Genomic DNA, 6,998 nt, shown 5'->3' on the forward strand with positions numbered 1-6,998 from the left:
CTACAAATGATTAGTATTTTTAATCATTAATTTGTTTTTTTTTTCAATGTAGTGAGTTTAGTTCAATTTACAGTTTTATAATCCTATTTAGATTTATTTTACACTGACTCCCTATGTTCAATCGCACTTTTTTCTCTGAAATAGTGCATCCCACTCAAAACTCAGTCATCTCGAAATGTTTGCCTCGTTCCGCCTCTAATCCGCTGATATTACTAATAGGGTTTAATCGCATAAAAGCATGAATTTACTCTTGGGATTTCCTCTCAACATATAAAGCTAATGAGATTATATATCCGCTTTCTTGAACTAATTTTGTTCTGATCCTGCTTTGGTGACTTGGGGGTAAACTAGTGGCGTCGGGCATGTCGGAAGATGCATGGCACATCTCAAGCACATAAGAATAAGAGACCAATCATTGATTATTTAAGCTATTGACCTATTCCCCGGGCCTATTCCTAACTATTTTTCCTTTGTTTTAACTATATATTAATCAAGACGAACAACATTTTTTGGGTCTTCGTTGATATTTTGCATTTTTTTTAGATATAAGTGGGATGAATAAGGCGGGAAACTGTTACAAATCCAGTACACTTTTTCTGCAAGCATTTAAGTGTTTTAAATGGGCGAATGTCTGTAACTTTATGTATTGTCTTTTTAAATCAAACTAAATAGAACAGTAGCTGATAAAGATCTGTGAAGATTAAATGTATTTCTTACAAACTGTTAGCCCCCCCCCCCCCATCCTTCATTGCAAAGACAAATATACCTATCTCTGTCCACGGTCCCGTATATTATGTAGTTCAGAGAAAAATATTATCATTCTTTTCAACGCTTTATTATTACTTCAAATATGTAGAAATTGTGAAAATATTTTGCTTCCAATTCCATATTATACATCTTAGATGACAACAATAAGGAATGAAACCAAACTTGAAGGATAAATAAACACACCAAAATGCTTTTACTTACCCATGTTAGCTTGAATCAACCAATGCAGCGTTAAAATCTCTTGACTTCTCATGAATAAAATCAGTGGAACTGAGTACAAAATGAAACAACCCCTCAATAGATATCTGGTTTTGAAAGGGGTATTCTCCCCTGGTTTGATTTACTTTTAATGGTAAAAACGTCTACCTCCCGCAGGCAGTAGAAACAATGGATCCACATCCATGATATCCACGGAACCAATCTGCTTTTTCTCGCTCTTTTTTCGACGGTAAGTGACGACGTACACGATCCTCGGTTAGATTGGAAGCGTCGACATGGTGATCGCACGTTTTATCTTCAGCAGTGGCGCCGTTCCGTACGTAGAGATGGAGACGAACAATTGCGGAGTCTCCCCGATAACAAGAGCATAACCAACGATCGTGGGAGCTGAGAGACCTGGGATGGAAAGTCGCTACATAATCTACATTCGTGTTTTATCATAGCCCCATGAGTTATTTTGTCACATTTATTTGTGAAAATGGGTCCAGCTGCTACGGTAAAACTTATTGCCAAAGATTGACCAATTGGATGAACATCATTATTTAATCATGGTGTTTGATCGTCGCAGAATGATTGTTGATTTTGAAGATTTTTTTTTTTTTTGGGGGGGGGCACCTATTTCACTAACAATTGACTTTTAACCCCCTTTTTTAGGAGCGTACATATCCTGTTGGAAAATGAAATTAAAATGATAATAATAATCAAGTCCTGGAAAGTCCATTGTTTGAGAGTTGTCTTCAGATGTCATTAGCGCTAGACTAACTTCAAATAACCTATCTCTTCTTACCCAGAGGCCGCGGAACGGGTTTGAAAGTGTTCGGTCTTACCGTGTAAAAAAAACACACACACACAAGATGGTCATTTTACGTCTTTGTACACGGTTTTTGAAAAAAAAAGTGGGCGGTTCCGTCACCCCTCCCTCTTTCTTTTACTCCATCTTTCTCAAAGCCCCTTCACCTCTCTCTCCCCGTCTTTCACCCATCTCTCTTTATCTTCCTCTCCTCTTTAACTTCACGGTCTCTCCATCTCACCTATCTTCTTTATGCATTTTCTTATCTCTCTCTCTTCTCTCCTTCTTCGAACCCCTTTACCCGTCTCTCACTCTTTCCTCTATCTACATGCACTCATCAACTTCTACCCCGCCCTTGTCTCCCCATCATCCCCTTTTCCTCTCTTCTCGCCCCATCCGTTCCTCTTCATACTTCCTTCCACCTCTCTGATTTGCCCCCCCCCCCAACCCCGTTCATAGTTATAATACCATGGTAAGTTATTTCTGATCCCCAATAAAAATCCCCCTAACATAAATTTGCAACATTTCTATTATCCGAGTATGGTACCAAAGTCTTCAATACACAGCTAATAAAAATAATACATGGAATTTTACAACATTGGCATATAGCAGTATGTTTACAACCATATATCATTATATTTTATTGAAGTAGTCTCCATAAACCACTAACACTTTTTTCAACAATCAGTGACTGAAGGATTATTACAAAATAAAATGGTTGAATGAAAACAGTATGTTTTAGAAAAGCAATGACATACACAATCATAACAAGTACTTGACTTCAATCTTACAAGATTGCCATACGAAGTTTTAATTTTTTTCAGCTACCTGAGATAATCGCGAGCAGCATCAATCAACTGAATATCATTTTGCAATCACTGAATTCAATTAAATGATGAAGGCACATCGACTGAGAAATTTTATGAAACAACAATAATGTAAACAATCTTGATATACAATTGTAACAGAGTATGATTAAAACAAAATACATGTAATTTTTGAAAAACACATTCAGTGAGAAGCATATGATAAAGTGTCAAAATAATTACAAAACTGGAATTGAACTTATATTCAAAGTTTCTTTTTTATTTATGGAACACTACATCAAAATAAGAACTAGATTTCAGAGATGAAACATTGAGGACTGGAAGACTTACATGTATGATCAAAATAATCTGCACAATACTATAAAAAAAAAAATACCCACAGATGAAGTACATGATATCAACTAGTACATATTCATTGATACCTACATCTAGATATGCATGTAGAACATAAAATGAAACAAAGATTCCATTTTATGAAGATGGGGAAGACAAAGACAAGCATGAATGAAATCAGACATCTTTAAAAAAATATATATTTGCATCAAGAAAAAATGAATGTATACATCCCCAGGCATAAAATATATGACAGAGACAAGGCATTACAAAACAAACAGGAACAGAAAATTAAATAATTCTTAAGCTTCAACCAACCTTAATGATTATTTGAGGCGAGCTTTCGTTCACTCTTTTGGACTTTCTCAAGCCAATTGATCGGTGACAAAGTTTGCTGCAGGCGGTGGTCTGTACCTCCGTATTTCTTGATCACTGGACCAAATATTTGAGACAATGTATAGCCAGAGTCTCTATTCAGTACTGGATTAGTCCTTTTTATCCAATGATTCTTTCACCTTTCCTTTTCAGAAGTTAATTTCAAAGTTAATTCCTTTGGCATTATCCCATTATAATCTGTTACCGAGGGCATGTTCTGCTACAGTTGAATGGGATGGATTTGAGTACTCTTTTATGTTCCTTTATTCGTTTAGAGTTCTGCCTGTTTCACCAGCATAACAATAAAGGAACATAAAAGAGCCCTTCTCAGATTGAACAATCCAGCTGTAGCTGAACACGCCCTCAATACAGGTCAGATATTGGGTGGGATGATGCCTAAGCAATTGACTATGAATGCAACTTCTGTAAAAGAAAGGTGAGAGAATCACTGAGGATAAAGAAAGGATTAATCCAGTACTGATGAACAGAGACTCAGGATATATATTGTCTCAAATCTTTGGTCCAGTGATCAAGAAAATTCAGAGGTACAGACCACCACAGGCAGCAAACTTTGTCACTGATCTGTTGGCTAGAGAAAGTCCAAAAGACTGAACGAAAGCTTGCCTCAAATAATCAATCATTAAGGTTGGTTGAAGCTTGAAAGTTATCCAATATATCATCCCCAACTAATGAAAGTTTTCTGTCTGAACAGAAAAAGATGAAATAATGCAGAAAATATTTATAATTTTAAAGAAATAGTTCCATAGATAGATCATTTAGGTTTGAATTCCCCAATGACACATTACAATGTAAGCAAATATTGTTGGAAACATTGAAAAGTCAACTTGGCATTGAAATTTAAATTTCTGCAAGTTGGCTTCCACTGCATATTTTTTATACTACTCCAGTTAGAGCTGAGATTGTATTCAATATTTCATCTTTGAGATAGGCTGCAGAGCCCTTTAAAGATTACAGCAGATGACGATGATGATGAATATATGACATTTTTGGCTTTATAAATAGAATGATCACTACATTTTTTTTTTCTTTTTTTTCTTTTGCATTATTATCAACCACGGATTATCCCCCATAATTGAAATTGTGAATTACAGATGTTTCATAAAGGCCAGTAAAGTTTACCATTTTTACCAGTTTACCATTTTTTAATACCATGGAAAACTCGATTCTGATTGGCTTTCGAGTCATATTACCATAGTTTCACAGGTCTGGTATCACAGGTGTCCTCAACATCAAGTCACAGGTAATAATTCTGTAATAATCTACTGAAATCTTGCATAGCAACTCTTTATGAAATTGACCCCATAAGTGATGAAGTCTACTAAAGAAATCATCCTCATTTATCATGCTACTCACATGCCATTCATGTGATAGAAAGATTACAATGACCTGAAGACGGGAACAGACTTGAAGGCCACTCAAGACTCTGCTGGCTGCAGATATAACTCAATAACTTTTACTTAGCTAATCAAATCTCACAGTCCCAGAAATAATTAAACTTGTTCTATTAAACCATCTTTTACAGTGGACAGAATAATTCCATCAGGTGCTGTGACATCATAGAAGTGAATTTAGATCGTGTTATGGTAGATTTTGCCTTGAGAACTCTAAGACCAAGACCAACCACAGACCAAAATCGATCGTAAAGACATTCCAGTAGTGTCTGTAGAAACTATGCTTCCTGACCCACTGGACATGTGTGTTGGGTGCTTCATCAGACTTTCACTCCTATACATAAACCTTAGTGGTTGATCAGGGGTCTGTTTCATAAAGAGTTACAACTGTTGTAACTTTGCTATTATGGCAACTACCATGGCAACATGGCTCAGCAGCCAATCAGAATCAAGGTTACCGTGGTAGTTGTCATAATGGCAAAGTTACAACAGTTGAAACTCTTTATGAAACGGGTCCATGGTGGCTGAAAATTAGGATAGATCACACACAATAATTAATGCAATCAATTGTAGAAATCAGTTTTATGATCAATCACAATCTTCATTTTACAAGGGGGCCCCGGTTTCAGATGTCATCCTGGTGGGTGTTTCATAAAGCTGTTCGTAAGTTAAGAGCAACTTTAAGAACGACTTTCCTTATGGTAAATGGTATACACCATAGGCGATGGTTTGGCAAGAAAGGATCACCAGTCGTTCTTAAAATCGCTCTTAACTTACGAACAGCTTTATGAAACAGCCCCCTGGTGTTGTTCAAGTCATCCAAACTGTTTAATAACAGAATTTGCGCCATCTTATCCACCAATTACACTCTAATGACTTTGCTGCTAAGACATTGATGTACATAGACCACACTCCAACCAGGTGAGCTATGGGTACACGGTAGGAACTTATTCCTTGAAATGCTGAGGTTGCACCTCTGCTATAGCCAGAGTTATAACTGTGGAGCGACAGGAGTGCTTGATCAGAGAGACACAAGTGTTTCTACAGAACTAAATATCATTATCATAACTGTAATTAGAAACAACATCTTACAAAACAGGTTAATAAGCCAGTCATCCTATCATCTATTCAACCTGTATGAATAATTAATAAACAGATAAGTTTATAGAGGTTGAATAAAATTCAGAGAAAATTACATTCTTCCGGGCTGGATACTCCCTGAATTAAGTTAAAGAGAAATTCCAGTAGTTGCAGTAAACACTGATTTCATGAGAAATTCTGTAAAACAAGGCTCAATTGTCAGTATTTCATCGAGGATCTAGATCTGGCAGAGTTACATTAACTGAACTTTGTGAATCTTGAAATCTACACTGAAATATGTTCACGCCGAAGATCCCAACACAGATAAGCGCACGTGGGACAATGTATAATTATTGAAATTGATGTGTTTCATGGGATATTATACTGGTGACCAAAAGGATATTTCATTTATTCTTACTTTTCCTTTTTATATAGATGTCATCATAACATGTTTTCATTTCATCTTTTTTTTATTTATGAATAGTCACTCAAAATAAATTTTAAAATATTGCACATTTACAGCTCAAAAGAAATATAGTATGTTGTATTCTCTTAATCAAACCTTGATTTAATACTTCTCCGGGATGCTACTTCATCCTTCTAATTCAACATTAATGAAAAGGACAATGAAAGAAAGAAGTCATCAATATACATTGTATATTCATATCATATATTTCTTCTCATTTCACAACAGAATGAATATACAAAACAAAGTATGAAAACCGTCTGCAATTGGTGATTGAGTTAGCAACTGACTATCCAATGGGGGGGGGGCTAAGTAAACCTAACTGTAACTTGATAATCTATACTGTTAGAATACTAATCATTAAAATTCTAATACTGAATCAACAAATTTAAAATGTCTATCACGATTATGATTTTTTTTTTGTGTAAGAATAATTTCTAAACAAGTGGAATGCCTCTGGCCGTCTCACCTGCATCACGCAGTTCAATATAGCAGCAGTGCTGACTTTGCATACTACTCTAACTCGCACAAGATGTTCAGTGATACATGGTTACTCTTATGTCCTCTTTTTATGAACTAGACCAATAAACTTACAAAGATATGATGGTTATTCAACAAAAAACCCCAACACGGCCAAAGTTCATTGACCTTACATGACCTTTGACCTTGATCATGTGACCTGAAACTGGAACAGGATGTTCTGTGATACTTGATTACTCTTATGTACA

At 35.8% G+C, this 6,998-nt stretch overlaps 1 protein-coding gene across 2 annotated transcripts in view; it reads right to left on the reverse strand.

Moving 5' to 3' along the window:
- The window catches only part of LOC121424689 (TWiK family of potassium channels protein 7-like), a 50,220-nt gene extending 48,950 nt beyond the window's left edge, over positions 1-1,270 (reverse strand). Inside the window, exon 1 of one of the 2 annotated variants that reach the window (XM_041620433.1) lies at positions 970-1,270. The gene's annotated coding sequence lies outside the window, so the exon portion shown is untranslated. The remainder of the gene's footprint in view (positions 1-969) is intronic. The other variant, XM_041620435.1, reaches the window with a different exon arrangement.
- Between the last annotated feature and the right edge of the window lie 5,728 nt (positions 1,271-6,998).

The sequence above is a fragment of the Lytechinus variegatus genome, chromosome 12 (genome assembly GCF_018143015.1).
Source record: "Lytechinus variegatus isolate NC3 chromosome 12, Lvar_3.0, whole genome shotgun sequence".
NCBI classification, from domain to species: Eukaryota; Metazoa; Echinodermata; class Echinoidea; order Temnopleuroida; family Toxopneustidae; genus Lytechinus; species Lytechinus variegatus.